This window comes from Tasmannia lanceolata, unplaced genomic scaffold (assembly GCF_043159265.1).
Source record: "Tasmannia lanceolata isolate RefF3 unplaced genomic scaffold, GAP_Taslan_0.1 ptg000008l, whole genome shotgun sequence".
In the NCBI taxonomy this organism is placed as follows: Eukaryota; Viridiplantae; Streptophyta; class Magnoliopsida; order Canellales; family Winteraceae; genus Tasmannia; species Tasmannia lanceolata.
Window position 1 is genome coordinate 65,405,102 of NW_027518685.1, and position 23,736 is coordinate 65,428,837.

At 39.2% G+C, this 23,736-nt stretch overlaps 1 pseudogene across 1 annotated transcript; it reads right to left on the reverse strand.

Moving 5' to 3' along the window:
* Positions 1 to 979: 979 nt before the first annotated feature.
* Positions 980 to 4,648, reverse strand: LOC143885481 (splicing factor-like protein 1 pseudogene; annotated as a pseudogene). The gene is made up of 2 exons (XR_013253283.1): positions 1,742 to 4,648; positions 980 to 1,369 (listed from the first exon to the last, which is right to left on the reverse strand). The product of XR_013253283.1 is annotated as a splicing factor-like protein 1 pseudogene (transcript).
* Positions 4,649 to 23,736: the final 19,088 nt, after the last annotated feature.

Below are 23,736 nucleotides of genomic sequence, written 5' to 3' on the forward strand. Positions count from 1 at the left end.
TCATATCCCTAGCATTGCTACATGACAATACTACAAATAGTAAAGTACTTAAAAATTACATTTGAATTAAAATCATAAGATAATTCAAGTTTAAAAACAAAATGAGAACCTTTACATAAGAGATTCCATAAAAAATAACCATTAAAAACCATTTTAAGATTAAAAATTTAATTAAACAAGACTTTGTCTGAATGATTCAAGAAAAATACAACAGATATTGGCATGTGAAAGCAGAAGCACGCAAAGAATGCAATGGGGAACAGAAGAATCAACATTGCTGGAGGTTAGAAATTTAAAAGAGATAGAGGAAGAGGGTTAAGCATATACAGAGTCCATAAGACTTCGTGATCCGGTAAAGATGCAGAGATCACAGGAGACGACAACTGCTAAACGTTAGCAAATATCTACACAAAAGATGCAAAATTCAATAAAACAAATATTGTCATGTTAAAGCACTAGCGCGCAAAGAATCTAATGGGAAACAGAAGAATCAACATTGCTGGAGGTTTCCATAAGACTTGGGAGCCAGTAAAGATGCATAGATCCCAGGAGACGACAAAGGGTAAATGTTAGCAAAAATTTACACAAAAGATGCCAAATTCAAGCACAACTATAAATTGAAATCTATAGTCATCAAAACTGTACCAGAAAAACCAGTGATTGTCAATACAGGTAATTTGTCCTCTGACCTGCCACAGTAGAACTGTAAAGGCACATCAGACTAACAGTATAAATAACCAATAATTAGCAGCATCAATCCATTGGGATCATAATGCCTAGAGGATTCAATATACCAAACAGCACATACCCAAAGCGTGTCAGTACTAAGACAAGGATACCTCCTGCTCTGGACATGAGAGCGGCATGCATCAGGCAGCTTCATGGACATGTTAGCCAGGTTAAATAAAAAAGCTCCCATAAAACCAGTGTCATCATTGGAAATGGAAGGGAAGTTTAGAAAAGGAACTAAAGGAAGTAGTTAAGAGAAACGAAAAAACGGAATACCATAAAATTCATCTCAAATAAACATTAGAACAGAAAACAAGTCAGTAATTAGATCATCAAGAAAGTTCAAGGTAAAATAACTACGGAAAAAATAGCATATTTGATGCATTGCAGGTGGCAAGCTGCATTCGCACGGGTGAAATCGAGCCCCATGGCCAGAAAGTGGAGCAGTGTAAAGTTTAGGAAGCTGGATGCCCATTTTCTCCAATACTATGCTAAATGAACAGATCTTTTAGCCCACCAATCACTGCAATTGTCATAACAGTACAGCAAAGTTAAAGATATGAGTCTCAAACTTCCAACAAGTTGAAGTCATAGCAACAGGTAATAGATCAGGTTCACAAGAGCTCCAACAACCTCACGCCTGCCAAAAAATCCAATCATAACCAGAAGTAGAGTTAAGAAATGCAAAAAACAAGAATATACCAAAATACATGGGAGAAAAATGGAAATTTTTTCAGCTTAAAACGATCCCATCAAGCATTATGTTCGTCTCCACAAAATCATAACTGGGATGTCCTGTGCTATGAAACATTAAAACCAATGAAACATGCTACAACAGTAAATATTCCATTAGAAAAGCAAAAACAAAAAAATATGTGGGTATGGAGACATTACTCATAAAAAAATCCCCTGAATCCAACCATTTTTTTTTCTCATTTGAATATTTTAATGGCAGTTATGATGGAACCGTTACTACCATATAATGAAACAACTGGTGAAAAACGTGACTTACCTTTCAAGCTGGAGAACAACATTGGCAACTGATCCAAATCACTTCATCTCCGCCATGAATTTCTCGTACTCTGAATCAGCAGCATGAGTTGTCGTTTCTGCGGATGAAACAGGCTGAGACACTTGCAGATTTGCTGCCCATGGTGTCTTTCCAATGCTCTGTGAATGGTCTACTGTCGAATGAGACACAGAAGGAACTGCACCATAATAAGATGGGTAACCTAAAGAAGATGGTGGGTATGTATGTTGTACACTTGGGGCCATTCCAGCTAGTGAATTGCCATAGACATTATTTGGTACAGATTGTACAGATGGATTGTTCTGAGATTGTACTCCAGGTGGGAAGTTCTGCTGAGCCTCACTAGAAGGCATACTTTGTGATGGAGCACCAGATAGAGTAATCTGAAATGAAGTGGGGTATTGGTAACCATAAGGAGGTATAGACTGGCCTTGGACAGGGGTGTACATACTTGAACCTGGAGGTGGCGGAGCATAAGGAGCATATGGAGGAGGCACGGGAGGCCCCCATGGAACTGCACCACCCATGTAGTTTCCAGGTGGGGCATTTCCAAGAGGCCCACCCGATGTGAATTGCTGTGACGGGTACCCACCAACAGCTGGATTTGAACCAGGGTATGAGGGCATTGTTGGAGGTGGCGGCCCAGGAGGTACAGTAGGCTGAGGTGGTTTGCCTGCAACTCTTACAGCTATAACCCTCCCCTCTAAACGATACCCATTCATACTAGTGGTGGCTTGAGTGGCTTGAGCAACATCAGAATACTTCACAAAACCATAGCCTTTACTTAACCCAGTCACCCGATCCTTAATAACCTTAGCCATCACAATATCGCCAAAAGGTAAAAACAATTGAATTAGCCCATCATCGTCGAGATTAGGAGGCAAGTAACCGATATACAAATTTGTATCATCATACTCCTTTCCTGTCTTCGCATCACTTGTCAGACCCGCTTGTGTCGCACTCCCAATACCCCCAGAGCTGGTACTGCTGGCCCATGGAGGATTGCTTCCCAAGCCATTCGAACCAAGAATCGGTAAAGCTGAGTTTTTCCGAGTCAAAGAATCTGGCGCACTCCCTCCTAACTCGGCCAAGAAGTTCTGATACTCATCATCCATTTTCTTGCCTGTTGTTCCTTTCATGGGGCAATCAATAGTGGGGTGTCCTCCATCCCCACAAATCTTACAAAGAACATCACTTTTAAAAGTTGTCATACGAGAGGGGCACGCAAATTGCCGATGCCCCGGTTCACCACACAACCTGCAAAACTCGTCATCTCTAATTGTCCCATTCAAAGCAGCAAGTTCCCTAAGCTGTTGTCGTTTGTGCTCATTAAGCCCTTCATCAACAGGCATTAAGAGCTTCTCTACCATTCCCGCTGCAGCATCAAGTGCCTCCTGAGTCTCGGCTTCAACCAAAACATGTAAATCCTCATTCTCAGCGGGGTCCGGTTTCAAATCACGCTTTTGCTGCAATCTACCTTCTTTCACCGACCCTTTACCGCGAATCACAATCTTTGCCCCTGTCTCCTTCTCCATTCTCTTCTGTGTGTTTCCCCTCGGCCCAATAATAAGCCCTATAAAATTATAACCCGGGAATTCCTTCATCGGTATATAGAGCTTCTTTTGAAGCTTGGGAGGACGGTAATCCGCTGGGGGTTTGAACGCAGGGTTCCTTTTGATCAATTGAGAGATTATTTCCTGTCTCTCCCGCGTGAATTTCTCACGGGCGCGATACTCGCGAGTGTTTATACGAATGCCCATGTTATCATAAATGGGTTCAGGCGAAGGTGACCTTGCACCTTCAGGGCGGTCGTCTAAAGGTAAACCCGACTGTAACATTCTACTGATTTCAAGAAGCCTAATGTTAAGAGCTTGAACTTCAGGGTCTAGATCCATACTTCCAGTCAATTCCTTCATGAAGTCAGGTAACTGAATGATAGGCTTTGGTTCGTCATCGGCCCATCGGGATTTTCTCTTTCGGCCGCCAGTAGAGTTATCATTATTCGCGGGATCTGATTCAGATGGTGGGTCCCACCTACTGCGGCGCCTTCGCCGGCTGGTCGTCTCCTCTTCCCCGCCAGAGTAGTCCTTGTCGGGGCCGCTATGAGTGAAGTTGAAACCATTTTCGGAGAGGAGCGGCTTTTCGCTGTCTGGTTTTGATGTGGTGGGTGTTTGATTATTGTTATGAGTAGTTGGGCAATCTAAAGAATATTTTTCAGGGTCTAGGGTTTCTGATGAAGGTAAAATTTGAGATTCATGGGAATTGAGGGGATTTTGAGCTCCATAGGCTTCTGCAGAGAATAGAGGATCTTTGAAAGGTAGGGTTTCAGAAGGGGGATGAGGAGGAGGAGGAGGGTTTTCATCGTCATGAGCTAGGGTTTCAGGAGGAGGTGGTGGGTTTTGAGAATCTAGAGTTTCCCAAGAAAGTGGATTATGAGAATCTAGGGTTTCTGGTGGAGGAGGAGGAGGGTTTTGATCATAATAATCTAGGGTTTCCCAAGAAGAAGGTGGATTATGAGAATCTAGGGTTTCTGGAGGGGGAGGAGGAGGGTTTTGATCTGAATAATCTAGGATTTGGGAGGGTGGAACTAGTGTTTCGAATAGGGGATGAGGGAACTGAGAATTTAGGGTTTGGGAAAAGGATTGAGGGTTTTGATAGGAGGAAGGTAGGGTTGTGTCATGAAAGGGATGGGAATTTTCAAAAGCTAGGGTTTTGGAAGGAGAAACTGCAGAATCATCCATTAAAACTGCAGAATTTACAAAAATCTAGGGCTTTTGAGCTAAGCACGATTGGATTCGTACCTGGAGGAGGAGAAATGGAATCGCGCTCTTCTATTTTTACACTCCGGAGAGATTTCTCGACGGGACAAGAAAGAAGAAAGATTTTCAACGAAAGGAAAGAACTTGTTTTCGGTCCCTTTTGCGAGACTTTATATTGGGTTTGTTGGGTCCGACAACCACCATAGGGACTCGGGATGAATCCTAGCCGTCATATTTGTGGGCCATGCCAGGGCATGCTTGATTAATCAAGACTGTTGATGATGTAGACTGACATGAATTAGTCTACATGGGATTTTAATACGTGGACACTAATGCCCACACTTCTCCGTATTGTCCACGACTCTTTGGGGACTTGGACTTTAATGTGCGGACACTTGTAACTTTGAGGACTCCGGCAGGAACTTTTTAGACTCATTCAGACATTCAAATCACCCGTCAGTCATCAACAAATTCATAAATTTGAAGTCCTAGAGTTTTATGAAAAATTATATAGTGGCCGACTGTGAAGTCCCGTCAAGGTGGCAAGTCAAACGTACCGCCCTTGATATTTAATCCAACAGCATCATCTTAAAAAGTGCGCTGCTCTTGGATCAAATATCAAGGGTGGTACCGTTTTGACGATACTTGACAGTCGGACACCATATAAAAACTCGAGTTTTATTAATCAATTTTTACTACTATTCAAAAAAAATCAATTTTTACTTTGATCTCATGGATTTGTGGGCCCTTCTAAAATATCTAAGTATTATTGTGCATTTGTGAGTCCTGCTAAAGTAGTCATTTCACTTTGGATAGTGCCAAAGCAAGACTTATCAAATGGACAAGGTGGGACACACTATACCTTTGTGGATGTGTCCTATCACATTTGCTCAGTAGTAGGAATGAATGGCTAATTTTATTTGTAAAGTAACCTTAAAAAGTAGAGAATTTAATCTCAAAAGAATTAAAAATAAATGAATGGCTAATTTTAGAGCAACATAGCTCACATTTTATCAAACACCCATGAGAAAGCTATTTTTCAAAGAGTGCATATTTCTACCACCCATTTTATCAAGCAGGAGGCTTGCACGTATTAAATTCAAAGTCAACAGGTAAACAAACTAAGAACAACAAAATTATGAGGGTTTTAACTGTTGAGTATATATAATATAACCCATGTATGTTCTAATATAAGCCCAATAGGTAATGGACGTGTAGTGGGCCCATTTGGGCTGGAGCCCATTAACCTCTCATAACCCTAGTGTATCTCTATATATAGGGGATGGAGGCAACAAACTTGGTATTCCAAACTAGATACCTTGGGTGTAATGCTTTAAGCATCATTGCTTAAACCCTAATTGCTCTAACAATCTTAAAGCATCACAAAAAAAGAAAAAAAAAAAAACTAATTTTTTTTTTCGACGTCTGCTCCTCTCGAGATTGACCATCGCTCGGTGAAATCCATCTCCAACAGAGGGTTTCTCACGGAATCTTCTATGCCGCCGGTGAAACCCATCTCACGGAATCTTCTTTGCCGGTCGGTGAAACCCATCTCCGACAGAGGATTTCTCACGGGATCTTATTTGCCGTCGGTGAAACCCATCTCCAACAGAGGATTTCTCACGGGATCTTATTTGCCGCCGGTGAAACCCATCTCCCACAGAGGGTTTCTTAAAAAGAAACCAACACAAGAATCGGTTTGGGCGTGACCTTCTTCTCTTTCAAAAATCTGTACAGAAGAGGCGAAACTTGTTGGGCACACAAGAATCGGTTTTCCAGATTGGGCATACCCATCCTCCTGTCTGACCAGCATCCCTCTCTCCGTCGGATTCTCTTTTTCCGTTGGTCTCCCCTGTTGCCGCCGGTTCTATTGGGGAGTTGCAGAAATTTGTCCTGTGTTTCTGTCTATTTGCTCGTCAAAGAAGAGGCGAAACTTGTTGGGTATAGAAGGATTCGGCATGGAAGTTTTGATGGGTAGAAAGGAAATCTAATTAATTCTCTCAACCTCTTATGGTGGGAGAATTGGTTCAGAGGGGAGGTGAAGTGGCATCACCAGAGGGGTACAATAGTGAATTGGAGAGAGAGGGAGGGGTAAAGTTTATTGTTTTTCCCTCTTACCTTCCATCTCATGTTGGTCGAATCACTTGGTGTGGCCAAACCCCCCTTGGACACATATTTGAGCAACCCTTGTGACCGAATCTTGTGAGGAGCTATAGCTTGGGGTGGAAACTACTTTGGGGCTTGATCTTGGTAACCGAAAGTGGTTCTTGCAATTCGGATCACGGATACGGTTCTCTGTTTTGGTTTGCAATTTGGTTCTCTCCAATCAGGTGCACTCTTTCTATTTTTTAATTTCCTCTGAAATATCAAATGGAAAAGATTTCTATGCCTTTTGAGATGGTCAAACTTCACTCCTTTGGTGGATCTGAGTTTAACTCATGGAAGCGAAAGACTCAATTCAGTCTAAAATATATGAATTGTTTTTACACTGTTTTGAGTACCTTTGCTGAGACGGATGAAGAAGTTTATGAATCTCAATGGCTTAGAGATGAGGATTTCTGCAAAGACTACTTGTTGAATTGTCTTTCAGATCGTCTTGCAGAAACCTATAGTAAATATAACACTGCTAAAGCAATATAGGACAACTTAGATGCTCAATTCAAGAAGGAGGCGGAATTGTCTAAGACCCATCTTGTGGACAAATTCATGGATTTCAAGTTTCAAGAGGACAAGGAAATCACTCCTCAAGTGACTGATCTAGAGAATTTGAGATCTAAGTTGAATAATGAAAAAATAGTTGTCTGTGATTCATTTCTTGTGGGTGCAATTATATACAAGTTACCATCTGCATGGCACTCTTTCAAAACCGAGATGTATCGGAAAAAGGTGCAAGTGGGACTGGATGATCTCAAACGATTCATTCGAATCGAAGATGAGAATCGAGCTAGGAATAACTTGGAGATGGTTAGACATCAACAATCTGCTGCTAACGCGGTAATATATCCCAAGAAATTTTCTCGGAAATCCAAGTCACCTAAAAGTGAACATCCCAAGTTGGAGGCCAAAAAGACTATCTTTCAGAAAAAGAAGGGCAAGTGCCACAACTGTGGGAAATGGGGTCACTTTGCTGCAGAGTGTAAACAGCCAAAGAAGGCTAAATCTGACACACCACAAAAGGAAGCTCATATAATGGTGGGCAGTGCTGCGCCTAAGAATTTTATTGCCATGTTAGGCAATGGTAAGGCCAGTACTTCTTCAGACTGGTGGTTAGATACAGGAGCCACCTGCCATGTTTGCAACTCGAAGAAACTACTTACGGATGCTGTTGGCGTGAGAGAGACCGTTACAGTGGCTAGTGGAGCTGAGGCAAAGGTGACTCACACTGGAACTGCGAACCTGGTCCTTTCTTCAGGTAAAATACTAACTTTAAAAAATGTTAAAGTAGTTCCTGCTATTCAAAAGAATTTAATTTCTATTAGTCTTTTAGACAATGCTGGCATGTGTTCATCCTTTTTGGGTGGAAGAGTAACTTTAACTGTTAACTCTTATTATTTTGGCTGTGCTTTCTTAATCGATGGTATGTATAGACTGGGTTTAACAAATGAAACCGTTAGTCAGGTTAGTTCCACTTTGATTGATCCTAAGTTGTTACACACTAGATTGGGACATGTGAACTATAGAAAACTGGTCAAACTTGCTAAAACTTATAATATACCTTTAGATACATCGATTAGATTTGACAGATGTGAAGTGTGTGCACAAACCAAGATCACTAGAAAACCTTTTCGTTCGGTTTCTAGGAGCACACAACTTCTTGAGTTAATACATTCTGACCTCTGTGATTTTAAAAGTTTCACTACTCGAGGTGGTCGGAAGTATTTAATCACTTTTATAGACGATTTTTCTAGATATTGTCATATTTATCTCCTAAAATCGAAAGATGAAGCTTTTGATAAATTTAAAATTTTCAAGAATCGTGTTGAAAATCAATTGAACTTGAAAATTAAGCGATTTAGGAGTGATCGAGGAGGAGAATACACTTTGACAGAGTTCAAGGAATTCTGTGCCTCTCAGGGCATAATACTTGAAACTACTGCTCCTTACTCACCTCAATCTAATGGCATAGCTGGACGTAAGAACCGGACGTTAACTGAAATGTTAAACTCTATGTTATTGACAGCTGGCATGCCTACTAGCTATTGGGGAGAAGCAGTTTTAACTGCAAATCACATCCTGAATAGAGTACACCACTCTAAGTTGACCACTACTCCTTATGAGTTATGGCATAAACATCCTTGTAGATATGACACTCTTAAGACTTGGGGTTGTATTGCTTATGTGAGGATACAAGACCCTAGGAGACCTAAGGTAGGACCTAGAACAAACACTTGTGTTTATCTAGGTGGTGCAGAAGAAAGTGCTGCTGATCGGTTTTTGGATCTATCTACCAATTTGGTTATAGAATCTAGAGATGCAGTATTCTTTGAGAATAACTTTCTCAGAGATCATGGTTTGAACCCACCTGGCGATACTGAAATGGTTACAGAATCGCATGTAGAGTTTGAACAGAATACTTTTGACACCTGTCCTACACTGATTTCTACATCAGAACCTTTAATGCTCTGTTTGGTTGCCGGGTTTTTTTTGTTCCCGGGAGTTATGTGGGAGAAAAAAATACCGGAGAAAAAAAAACCTTTGTTTGGTTGCTTGAACTGTTGGGTAGAAAAAAAATTCTTCTCAAGCTTATTTTTGGTTCCTGAGTTTATTTTTGTTCCTGGGGTTATCTTGGGATGGGATGAAAAGGCAATCATTACAAAAGTGGGATTAAAAAATTCACCCCACAAGTAATCATTACAAGAGTGGGATTAAAATAAACCTAGTGCTAAAAGGCAACCAAACATGGGATGGGACCAAAATTTAACTTACTCTCCCACAAAACTCCCAGGCACAAAAAAAACCCAGCAACCAAACAGAGCATAAGAGTTTCTACCAGAGATAGAGTACCCAAGAACTTTGGAGAGGACTTTGTGACCTACCATGTAGAGAGTGATCCATCAACCTATAAGGAAGCGATGAGATCTAGGGACTCTTTGTTGTTGGCAAAAGCCATTGATGATGAAATGAGCTCTCTGCTACAAAATCAAACTTGGCAGCTAGTCGATTTGCCAAAAGGGGCTAAGACTGTGGGCTGCAAGTGGATTTTGAAGAAGAAACTTAATCCTGACGGATCCATAGCTCGGTATAAAGCACGTTTAGTAGCTAAGAGCTATACTCAAGTCAGTGGGATAGACTACTTTGATGTTTACTCACCGGTCTGTCATTTGGCAACGATAAGAATTCTTCTTGCTTTGGCTTCTATTGAGAAGTATGTTGTGCATCAAATGGATGTAAAAACGGCTTTCCTTAATGGAGACCTCACAGAAGAAATCTACATGAACCAACCTGAAGGGTTTGTCATGGAAGATTTCGATAACAAAGTTTGTAAGTTACACAAATCTTTGTATGGTCTTAAACAAGCACCTAAATTGTGGCATCAAAAATTTGACAAGGTAGTAAAGAGCTTTGGTTTTCAAACCAGTTACTCAGATAAATGCCTTTACTATCGTTCTGTGTCGAATAAGGTTGCGATTATTTGCTTGTATGTAGATGATATGTTGATTCTTGGTTCCGATCTCTCTGTAGTGAGTGACGTGAAAACCACTTTGGCTCAAGAATTCGACATGAAAGATCTTGGTGTGGTTGACACCATTCTTGGTATGAAAGTGAGTTTTGAAAGGCAAGGGATTACTCTTAGCCAAGCCCATTATATTGAAAAACTACTTTCTACATGGGGATACAGTGAGTGTAAACCGATTGAGACACCATTTGATTATACCAAGAAGCTGATCTCTAATGAAGGAGACAGTGTGAATCAGTTAGATTATTCTAAACTGATTGGTAGTCTCATGTATGCTATGAGTTGCACTAGACCAGACATAGCCTTTACAGTTGGCATGCTGAGTCGTTTCACTAGTAATCCTGGCCATGAGCACTGGGATGCCCTTCTGAGGCTGATGAGATACCTTAAGAGTACTCAAGGATATGCTCTATGTTATACTGGCCATCCTCCTATCCTGGAAGGGTATTCTGATGCATCATGGGGCTCAAAATTAGGAGACAGTAAATCTACCAATGGTTATGTTTTTACACTGGGTGGAGCCGCTATTGCATGGAAGTCAAAGAGACAGACTTGTATTGCTCTGTCATCTATGGAATTAGAACTTTATGCTTTAGCTTCTACAGGAGATGAAGCAGAGTGGATAAGAGATCTGATCCTGGACATTCCATTGACCCATTTAAAGATTAACTCTTTAAGTTTGTTCTGTGATAATCATGCTACAATTACGATTGTGAAAAACTCACTCTTTAATGGTAAGAGGAGACATGTCAGGCTGAAACATGCCATGCTGAATTATCTTCTAGAACAAGGTATTATCACTTTGGTTGATGTGAGATCAAAGGATAATATGGCCGATGCTCTTACGAATGGACTGAACAAAGATCGAATATTCAAAACTGTGGGGGAGATGGGGTTAAAGACTGTGTAGACGTGTCTTAACCTACATTCCTATTATTTTGAATTTTTCGAATCTCCCTATCTTGGCCAAGATAAGCACTTGATATGTTTCAATGATGTTTACAGTTATCTTTATGTCATTCCACATTTGATGACATGTCCTTCTTGGGAAAGGTTGTTTCATTCCAAACTTGATGATACAGCTTAACTCAATTTGGATATGATGCCTGTAACATTCCAAATGGAAACATGGAATGGTTCTTTGTAAAAGAAACTATTTAGGTCTTGTTCTTGATTGAAACTTGACATTAATGCTTATTGATATTAATATTTGTTTTTCAGCCATTATGAAATTGTACTAAGTTCTTCTGGTAGAACTAGATACTTTTAGTAAAATACACAAATGATTGGATTCATTTTTTAATGAAATTCATATTTGATAATTTACAGGAATTGGCGAAAATGGAGGAGATTGCCTCAATTTGGATCTTGATGAGGATGACTTACTTGATGAGTGAATCCTTATAGCGCAGTGGGAACTATTATTTTCTTTTTCGTTGATTAAATAGTTCACCTACATATGAAACTGCTTATGATTGAGTTTAGATTATTTCTAAAACTTTTGGTTATTCTTTAAAGTATTTTGTTTTCAATTGGATTACAAATCTTTATTGATATGGTGATATGGGTGCTTCAATAATTTTGTTTGGACATCACATTATCTATCTATTGGATTGTGCTATATGTAGAACATAGGAGGAGATTGTTGGGTATATATAATATAACCCATGTATGTTCTAATATAAGCCCAATAGGTAATGGACCAGGTGTAGTGGGCCCATTTGGGCTGGAGCCCATTAACCTCTCATAACCCTAGTGTATCTCTATATATAGGGGCTGGAGGCAACAAACTTGGTATTCCAAACTAGATACCTTGGGTGTAATGCTTTAAGCATCCTTGCTTAAACCCTAATTGCTCTAACATTAACTTCAATTAAAATTGTGGAAGACCCATCCAAAAGATGGTTTCAACAACTTAGTAAAGGCTGTGAGTGGACACCTGATTAACACCAAAATACATCAAAGTAGAGAAGATTGTATTTCAATCTTCTATCGACCAACCAAGAAAATCTACACATAGACCCCATCAAGATCCCATGTAAATCACCAATTCTTCCCATCAACTCTTCAATTTAACCTATAAAAAGAATTACTAATAAGTTAGCGAATAAAATTTATCTCATTCCGCAAGAAATTTAAATGAGAGAATTATATTAACAATATGATTAATGGTTATTCAAGTTAGTGAATTTATCCAATGACAGTATATGAAAAAGTTAATTGTTGTTGGATCAATTATATTAACAATATGATTAATGGTTATTCAAGTTAATCCAGGGTAATTAGGGTTAGTTAGGTCTTTATAGAGCCGGATGTTACACCTTGGGTTCTATTCTTCTATAACCAATTTGTAGATGACATTAGCTCTCTACTTTCTCCATCTTGCTGTAACATAAATGGGAAAGAGAATGAAAGCTGCAGCTCATGGAGTGCATTTGCATCATCGTCTCTACAACTTTACAATGCATCTACAAATGGGTATGGAAAAATCACATTTGCAATAGCAATTGAATAAAGTATATAAATGTGTATGGATCTAGATATAATCTTGCTTGTTCCTCTCCTAATTAGTAAGGGCATATAAAGCTGACACGTTTATTTGAACTTCAAAACTAACGAGAGATAATTTATGATGAGAAGAATCTGAGAAGCAAAGCTTTGACAACAACTGATTGAGTGTGACAAATGGTTACACTAATACTACAAAGCACTGGTCTTCTAAAAAGTTAACCTCAAATTGACCTTGTACCGAGACAGTTTGCCAAAGATAAATTCAAGGTAATCTTTAGTCGGATTTTAATAAGAAGAATTGATATCTATGTGATATCAACTCAAAATATGGCAGATAAATATTCCTAGGCCAATACTCTCTGTGTTTACTAACATCTTGTCTACATCCTCCCAATCAACTTCAATGTATTTTTCTCCTAATGAAGTTGATTAAGGGTTGCAAGAAGAGTGGGGTACTCAGAATCAATAATAAACATGACAAAACATTATTGAACGCAATGAAAGAATTCATTCAATCCATCTAACAATTTGAGCAGTATCCATCATCTAAGGAAAGGGGTAAATGACAATAAATTCCAAGGTGCTCTGTTTGTTCATGAACAAGATAAAGAAGGTTGGCAAGAAGAGCTTCGTACTCGGAATCAACATTGATGTTTAAAAATCTCTTTTTTATTTCTTTCCCTTCCTAGAAATGACAAATTCATTTTCAATCGCTTACACAGCCTATTATTAAACCCTACAGCTTACCTCTCAGAAACCCTTGGAAGCCCTTGCAATGTCGATTCTTCTCACAGATTAGGGCATAGGCTGGGCAGCGTGGCGGGTACTTTTTGAAGTTTCACCTTTGTAGCGTGAACATTACGAGCAACATTTTTACTTATATCCCTACACGTCAAGTCCCCGCCGAGCTAAAGTTCGTGACTTTAACGGAAATTCCGACTGATGGCATATTTAATAGTTCCCAAAAAAAGTCATACACGACTAAGCTAAGGCTGTATTCTTTAAATCGGCTGAAGATCACGAAATATTGCCGCCACTAACCCCCCTAAACGGACATCTCATCCCTGAATCAAGATCTGAGGTGTACAATTTTTGGTCGTATTGAATCCGATTGGGTCCCCAAATGCTGATTGAGGATGAGTCTAACAGGATCTAAAATAGGAGAAATCATAGGGTGCCCGATTGCCATGCTCGTTTGTGCCCCTTCAAAGGATGAAAAAGGGGGTTGTTTGTTGGATCATATATCAAGGGCAGTGCCTCTTGCATGAGCATGCCCAATCGGGCACCATATAAAATCTATCTAAAATGGCTTATCTTCAATCTAAATGAGATATAAAATTTTATGAAAATACATATGCATATTTAATTGTTGTGGTATTCTAAACCCACAAGCGTCCTTCTGAAAAGGGCGGAAAGGGCGCCTCCATTGGCTAAACGGAAAGGGCGCCCTTTCGGCCCTTTTTTGCAAGGGCGCCTGTGAGTTTAGATAAACAAAAAATAATGATATGGAGACCGAGAAGGGACCAGAGTACCAACAAACAAATAGCCTCTTCACACGTCACTAATCTTTGGTCCTATTTTTTAGCTTTTCTCTCTTTAAAGGTCAAAACTACATTTATGATGTCATTTTATCTATTCATTCACCTCGGCCATTCACGGAGAGGGGAATGAATTAATTTCGGGTGATGTTCGCTCAACGGAGCTGAAATCTAGGGGTGTAAACGGATCGAATTCGAATCGGATATGGCTATATCCGAATTCGATTACAGTATACACTATTCGAATTCGGATTCGGATTCGAATTTGACGGATATTTAATATCAATTACCGAATTCGTATCCGTCGGATATTTTTCGAATTCGGATATTATCCATATCTGTTTATCCGGTCAATTCAAACATTTTATTGCAGTACTTTATCTTTCTTCTCATTCTTACTCCTCGAATAAATTTTCCAAACCCTAAAACCATACCTGTACCTTCTCTTCACAAAATTAACTCTCAAACCCTAAAATATATGAGATTCTCTTCTTCCTTTTAAAACAAAGGCAGAGAGAGAGGCGGTGGGGATGGATGATGGTAGTGGTAGTGGTCTTTGGATTTTTTCTTTTTTTATCTATATGATGGAATGGGTTTGGGCTATTTTGAACAATGGAAGTGGGAGTGCTGATTGTGGAAGATGAAGAGAAATGGGGATGGAGATGATGATTGGGTTAGAGATGGAGGTGACTGGCGATGATGGAGGTGGTTGTGAGAAGGTGGAGAGGGGCGGTGGTGGATATTGGTGGGATTGGAGGCACCAAGGAATGCCGAAGATGGTGTCTCAGCCTCCTCTTTTCTCCTCTCTTGCTTCTCCTTGCAAACCTTAGAAGTCCCCTCTTTTAATTACATTTTGGGTTTTTATATAACCCTAAGTTGGAAAATTGATCTGAGCCGTCCATTTACTATAAATGACTATGGCCTTTTTGCTCTAGAATTCTCTAGAAACTATGACATCTTCTTTCAATCACCATCATCCATTTGTCTTTTTCATCCTATAGCCCACATTTGTTGCTTCATAAAGAAGCCATGTCAAACTCCAAGAATGCCCTTAAATGAGAGATTACTTCATTTCCTACCCAAAACACTTTTTGTTTTTGTTTTTTCTAAAAAGAAAATTTACTTTTCTTTTAGAAACAAAAGATAGTGTGTCATTACTAAAAATAAATATTAATAATATCATTAATAATAAATAAAAAGAATTTACTTATCGGATTCGAATGTTAAACGGATCGGATATACCATTTACCAGATTCGCATCCGCTAAGAGCCGGATATCTCATAAATGGATTCGGATAATATCCGATTGAAACGGATCCGGATAATATTCGCTTTAAACGGATTCGGATCTGGACGGTAATCGAATTTTCGAATATCTATTTACACCCCTACTGAAATCCACTCTTAAATTAAATTACTAGAATAATACAAGTTCAGAGCATAGTTAGCAAAACTTCGTTTTAAATGGCATACTTTTGAAAAATCATGTTTTATAGGTTTGAATTTTTATACTATGTTTAAAACTCTTATAGAAAAAAAAACCCTATGTTTCGTGTTTTAAGGAAAATGTTTAAAATGAATTCTAAGCGTATTAATGAAATGTTTGAAACTTGTGTAACACTGGTTTGACACGTGCAGTAGAAGAGATTGTGTAAGATTCTTGAAGATCATATATGTACTTGTTCGTCTTCTGGCGGTTGGCTAATCATTTGGGCAGCCTTCTTTCTCCACCCATTCATGAAGTTGATAAACGGCTCCTTCGGTTCCTACCTTGTAGTTTCCAAATCATGCCGAGTGATATCAGAATCATCATCATATGTGAACTGCTTAACAAATTGCTCCATTATATCTTTCCAACTTCTTGCATGAGACTTATCCAGACTTGGGAACCATTTTCGCGTAATTACGGTTAGTGACATTGTTACGTGCCTAATCGGCCGTAACACAAATAAACAAGAAAAAAGATAGAAATGAGGGGGAGAGAGGTTGATTCAAGGTAACTGGACCTCCTAGTGGTTCAAATCGAGAGGAACCATGACTCTCCTACAAAGTTTCATTTGCTATAAAATTTTCTTTTTCTCCATTTCATTAGATGATAACATTTTAAATACAAATATATGCCACTTGGCACATGCATAATGCAACCACTACTAACAAACCCCCCCTAACTGACTACCACTACTCACATGACATCAACACCACTACTTAATAACCACACACCACTACCCACATTACATAGCACTACTTAGTAACTACACACACACAACTAACACCACTAACACGCACATAACATTCCTCCCCCCTTAGAAACAACCTTGTCCTCAAGGTTGATTTGTTGGAGAAAATAACCAGGATCCCAAATCGTATAGGACATGCTTTTATGGAACCACACAAGTAACGTTGGATAGTCAAGGTACCAATAAAGTCGTAGAAATATTGGCTTGTTGTCTCGGCGAAGTGGGATTTGATGGTCCTGTGAGCGATTGTGCAAACTCTTCACCCTTGGCCCCATTGAGGTTTCTTCATAGGTTATGTCAATAATCCCTCTGACATTCATTGTTTGGAGTGCTTCCACTCCAGCAAAGACATGTACAGAAATCTCTGGCGTTGGTCTACCGCCATCTTTGATTAGGTTCGGCTCATCATCCCCAAGCTTGTCGTCTGATTCATCTTCGCTTGCTTGAAGATTCCGAGTTTGGTTGAGGGAGCTATCCCTTTGCTCAAACAGTTGGTTGTTGGACATTTGATCAAAGTGAGCATTCATGGCTAAAAACATCTCATTTATCTTCTTAAGTATCATTTCCTAACCATTCGTTAAAGAGCTCACCTTCTTCTCCAAACGCGCCAACTATTGCTCCTCCATTCCTGGCTCTGATACCACTTTCTTACGTGCCTAATCGGCCATAACACAAATAAACAAGAAAAAAGATAGAAAAGAGGGGGAGAGAGGTTGATTCGAGACAACCAGACCTCCTAGTGGTTCAAATCGAGAGGAACCATGACTCTCCTACAAAGTTTCCTTTGCGATAAAATTCTCTTTTTCTCCATTTCATTAGATGATAACATTTTAAATACAAATATATGTCACTTGGCACATGCATAATGCAACCACTACTAACAAAACCACCATAACCGACTACCACTACTCACATGACATCAACACCACTACTTAATAACCACACACCAGTACTCACATTACATAGCACTACTTAGTAACTACACACACACAACTAACACCACTAACATGCACATAACATTTTTTTTTTTGTGCTGTAAAATTTCTCTTCTTTCATTTCATTGGATTACTACTACATAAATACAAGCAAGAGAGAGCGCCACATGGCCCACATCACAAGCACACTTACTCACTAACAAGACACATCACAAATAACTAACCCCACCTACATCTTAAGAAAATACACATAACAAATGTTATGTGTATTTTCTTAGGATGTATGTGGGGTTAGTTAGTGCAAGTAGTGGGTATGTGTTTTAGTGAAATGGTTGTTAGTTATGGCTAATGTGTTTAGCATAGTGGGAGTTAGTTATTTGTGATGTGTCTTGTTAGTGGGTAAGTGTGCTTGTGATGTGTCACTTCCTCTTGTTTGTATTTATGTAGAAGCAATTCAATGAAATGGGGAAGAGGAGAAAAATTTTACAGCACAAAGGAAACTTTGTATGAGAATCATGGTTCCTCTCAGTTTGAGCCATTAGGTGGTCTGGTTGTCTCTAATCAACCTCTTTCCCCTCATTTCTATTTTTTATTTTGTTTATTTGCGTTACGGCCGATTAGGCACGTAACAAATTGGTATCAGAGCCGTCGATCTAGCGCAATGACTGCATCTTCGAAGTTTTGGAAAGCCATTCGTGAAGATTTGCAGGAGATTAAAGCACTGGCTTTGAAAATGATAGAAAAACACCGACGATTTGCGGAAAGCTTGAACAAAATCAGAAGGGAGATCAAGGAAATGCGCAAAGAAGATAAACAGTTGAAACTTGAGGAAGCTGTTGTTCGTGTAGAGAAAAATGCGAGAATTGATGCCGAAAAAGATGAAAAATCATATTTCTTTTCGAGTTTGATCACAGCGGATTTTGAAAGTGGAGTTCCAAGGATTGCAACCGTTATTTTTGAAGATAGAAGCCCAATTTTAATTATGTTGCTCAACGAAATCATTTTCATTACGATTTGAGACCCTGATGGATTAAAGTGTTTTGTTCAATAATTCGACCTTGAGGGCAAGGTCGTTTCTAAGGGGGAAGGAATGTTATGTGTATTTTCTTAGGATGTATGTGGGGTTAGTTAGTGCAAGTAGTGGGTATGTGTTGTAGTGTAATGTTTGTTTGTTATGGCTGATGTGTTTAGCATAGCGGGAGTTAGTTATTTATGATGTGTCTTGTTAGTAGGTAAGTGTGCTTGTGATGTGTCACTTCCTCTTGTTTGTATTTATGTAGAAGCAATTCAATGAAACGGAGAAGAGGAGAAAAATTTTACAGCACAAAGGAAACTTTGTATGAGAGTCATGGTTCCTCTCAATTTGAGCCATTAGGAAGTCTGGTTGCCTCGAATCAACCTCTCTCCCCCTCATTTCTATTTTCTTTTTGTTTATTTCCGTTACGGCCGATTAGGCACGTAACAGACATTTGAAAGATCAAGGCCATTTCCTCCAGACAGACCTCGGGGACCGATGTACATTCTCAAATGCATGGTCAGGCATCCCGTACCATCATACTTCTCAAAGTTGGGAATTTTGAATTATGGCGAGAGCTACACGTCAGGAAACAGGGAGAGGTCCTCTACGTTTAATCCCTTTTGGTCCTTGGCTTTGATTCCCTTATTCTCCTGGGTCATCCCCTGAAGAGAAGAGGCTTCTTCATTGGGTTCGGCCACGATGCTAAGCTCTGAGGAGATTGGGTTCTGACAAGGTGAGATGAGGTTTTGAACTAGGTGGGCTTTGTTTTTCTAGGAGCTATGGTGAATGGGGTTGGGATTTCCTGAAAATGAAAGCAAAGACACTAGTTAAGACTTAGAATGCTTAGCAAATAAAGCATATATAAGAAAGCTGAGACATTAGTCAAAATTATTTCTTGGGTGGGAATCATAAAGATATGAGTGGAATGTTCAAAAATAGAAGAAATTTTTTTTTTCTTTTCATTAAAAAGGTGCACAAAAAGGTGTATAGATCACAAACATATCGATCAAGCTCTATACATAAAATAGGCCTGGAGCTTAGACACTCTATTCTCCCGATCATCTTTTATTCCTAGCAGCCACGGATAGTAATTATCGGACATTTCATCGTGAATGGTCGTGGCAATCTCCCTCAATGGCGCTACAGTCTTTACTTTCCAAGCTAAGGCTTTCACATTGACTAGCTTTCGATCAAACTCCTGGGGCGGGTTGAACGGGACCTGGAGGAATGTCCTGTCGACGGCTCCTATATTGGCGAAGGACGCAGTCGGGGGTGTAAAACAAGGTTTTCTTCAACCTAAACATCGCTTCAGGATCGAGAGCCCAACCATTCTATCCAAACAGATTCGCTACTGAAGTCCATAGTTCGTTGTCGGGAGTGGAAGGCTCTCTAGGAAACGTCGTTAACCGAACAGAACTTGGCGATTCTGAGCTTCGGGATGAAAAGGGTGTGCCCATAAGATGATGAAGAAAGTGCTACGACCACTAAATATTGAGTCCAACCCATGGAAAGTCTCTACTAAGATGCAAGAACTGGATTCTCTATCCGAGAATCTGCTTGAATGCATCCAGGATGGCCAAATGAGCGATATTGAAGTCCTGGCACATCATGATCTGAGCGTACAGACAGAAGACGAGAGCACTGCGACGATGATGCTGGAATGAAAAGGGTGTGCCCATAAGACGATGAAAAGGAGCACGATAGCCCGTCTTGAGCGATGACACGATCAATGCACCCTCCTGGGAGAACTCTAAGAGTAGGCACCACTCCTCAAATATGGGACAAATCTCTTCACTCCCAAAACAAAAGACATGATGGTGGGGGTCCAAAACTTAGCCGCCGCTAGAAGCAACGGCCACTCTACCTTGATGGATGATAGGAACGTAAAGATCTCTATCTTATGGCCTCTTATGCCAGTCACCGTCTTCTCTTTAAAGGTACGATTAATCTACAAGGCTAAATCTTTTGCAGACATGACCTATGGTTGGAATACCTGACACCCTAAAACATAAAATCAACTTGTTATGAACCCTGAGATTGGGAAGAAAGGACTTCTAAAAACAGAGGGCCCTAAGGATACATACCCATGAGGATCCGAATGACCCAAGGTCTTAGACGGGAAGAACTCTACCCTAAGGACGGAGGGGTGGTCTAACCTAGTCCTTTAGACCAAACACTGGGACGAGCTCCTAACTTAGGGCACAAGAAGGGAATCCATACTAGGATGAGATTTTAGATTAGCACTATAAACCAGACACTCTGATGAACTCCTTATATAAGGCACAAATCCATAGTGATTGACCCCAAAACCCCAATTTGGGAATTCAATCATATGGTTATGCCCCTAGGACCCATGATTGTTTGCCATAGACCTTAGGATTTACATAATGGGCTACAGTCACTAGTTAAGGGAATCCATCAACTGAAAACCGAGCTTTTCCATTCCACCCATGCATCAGATTCGTCTCTAATTATACCTTTTGTGTGATTGAAATTATTTTTCTAACGTTAAATATTATATAAAAAATATCAATTTCTAGTTTATAAATAACTTTTGGAGACTGATTTCTATAAACAATCTCGAATGACTAATTTTGGGCGACGAATATATATATATATATATATATATATATATATATATATATATATATATATATATATATATATATATATGAGGAAAAGGATTGTGAGCTTGAGCGTTGGAACATATTCGTGAGCTTGAGCTCAAAAACCATTGAGGCCCACATTGTTAGGATGATCCAAAGCATTCACTAGAAAGGGCCTTACATAGATAGGGTGTGTACAAAAAATCAGCTCTATAGGATCATCCTAACCCATCCATTTGTGGAGGTCAAAATGGACAGACCACAAATCTGCCCATTTTTGCCCTCCACTTTTGGAGGGGTTAGGATGATTCAATGGAGCTGATTTTTGGTACACACCCTATCTATGATAGGCCCTTGCAAATGAATGGTTTGGATCCTCACAGAAATTGTGGGACCCATGTGATTGGTGCACTCAAGCGCACCATTCCTTATTAGAGCTTGAGCGCACGAACATATTCCTCTATATATATATATATATATATATATATATATATATATATATATATAGAGAGAGAGAGAGAGAGAGAGAGAGAGAAGGGTTCCTGAGCTCGAGCGCAGCTATTATTTGCGCTCGAGTGTAGGAAACAAGGGTGGGGCCACATTGTTGGGGTGATCCTAAGCATTCATTTGAAAGGCCCCATCATGGGCCCCATCATGGATGGGGTTTGTACCAAAACTCAGCTTCATTGGATCATCATAGGGTGTCCATTTGTGGGGGTGAAAATGGACAAATATCGTTTGTCCACTAATCTGCCCATTTTTCACCCACAGATGGGCACCCTAAGATGATCCAATGGAGATGATTTTTGGTGGACACCCTATCCATGAACGGTCTTCCAAATGAATGCTTTGGATCCCCCCAACAATGTGGGCACACCCATGTTTTTGCACTCAAGCGTAGATAAGCTTATCTGCGCTCGAGCATAGAAACCCTTTACTCATATATATTAAATCATCACTAATTCAACAATTGTCTTTAGCTACGGATTAAAATACCTTAGATGACAGTGATCCTTTGATGCAGTCGCATCCTGGAAGTTGCCGTGGCAAAATTCCAGTACAAGACTATTAAGAAACCTAGTTATCCAGGGGAACTTGTTTTCCATTATTTTATCTTTATCATTAGAGATTTTAGGAAATCCTTTAGCAATTTTACATTTATTAGGAAGTTAAATAAAGTAATTTTTTTTAGTAATTTTAGTGGTTTTAGTGGTTAGGAGTCCTTTTGTTTTGTTTTGTAGAGAGATACATAAGAGAGGCAGTTGGCAATCGAAAGGGATATGCTCTGGCGTTTTTTTTTTATATTACACACTTTCTCTTCTTGGTGTTATGATTTTTCTTTTCTTTTTTTGGAAAAAAAATCATGGATAAAAGTAGTGAAATTGTATTTGCGTCTTGAGTTTTGTGATTTCTTCTCTTTTCACTCCACTAATTAATGATGCGGATGAAAATGATCAAGAACGTGTGACATGAAACGAGTCTCTTATTCTTAAACTTCTATTTTTGTCATTTTATTTGTAGCCTAAAAATTTTTAGGATCAAATCTTATCAATTTGCTTGACTTTGGTGTCATTAGAAAGTTTTTATTTATTATCTATCTAATGAGCCCAAGATCATGCGATTTTGACTTGATTTTAGAAAGTTATGCCCAACTTACTAATAAGATATTGTAGCGTTCCCCTCTACTAATTTGATCTTCTAGATCTCTTTGATTGATGTTTTTGAAATGATTTGAAATTCTTTTTGTTTTGCATATCAAATCAAGATTCCCATCAGAAATTAATCTGATGAAGATTTGTAAAGTCGCCAGATAGGATAAGGACCTAGCTCCCTTTAATTAACTATGTATAAGGCTTTAGCTTCACCGAGATTCTAGGTCGTTCTAGGTTCCCTCGAGTGGAAGGTGTTAGGCACATCTCCTACCCAGGAAATCTTGCTCTTAAGAATCAAATCTTGCAAAAAGGTTCAAAGACTTCACTAGTTTGGTCTTTTATTCTGAAATATCATAGGAAACCATAGATATTCTGTAATTTCGTAGATAATGATCATTAATTTCATACGAAATTTCATCCAAATTTGAATGTTGAAAGTTTCTCAGGAGTATTGACTTTTTGTACAAATTTTACCATTTTTCATACGAATATTTTATATGAAAATGGATTTAAAAATTCATACGAAACTCCAGTTTTGCGAGGATTCTTGCTTAATTATCCAAAAATTTTGAGATCCAAACTCTAATGACGTTAGAGGAGTTATTAGAAACCTAATTATAATGAATTACCTACTGGATCTCTTTAGAATTCAAATTATATTGAATTCCATTGGAAGTGATTGAAAATTATGGAAGAATTTTCCCCAATTCACAAATTCTCATTGATTCAATAGAATTTGATTTATAGGACCTTATTTTTGAAGTCCTAATCTAGATCTAGTACATTTGAGGTGAACACCTAGAGAATTAGGGTCTACAACCCTAATTCTAGATCTTCACCGATATCTAGATGATTTTTAACTTGAAATTCAACCGAAATAAAATAAGAACCTATTTTGATGAAAAAGGACGGTGAAATCGGCGGAGCTTTGACGCGAAGTCCGGCGACGCTCTGATTCCTCAATCAACCTTCACGGATGATTTGACTAAGAATTCAAGAAAGGAGATCGGACAAGGCCTTTAAAACCTTAGTCTTCTTCGGAAT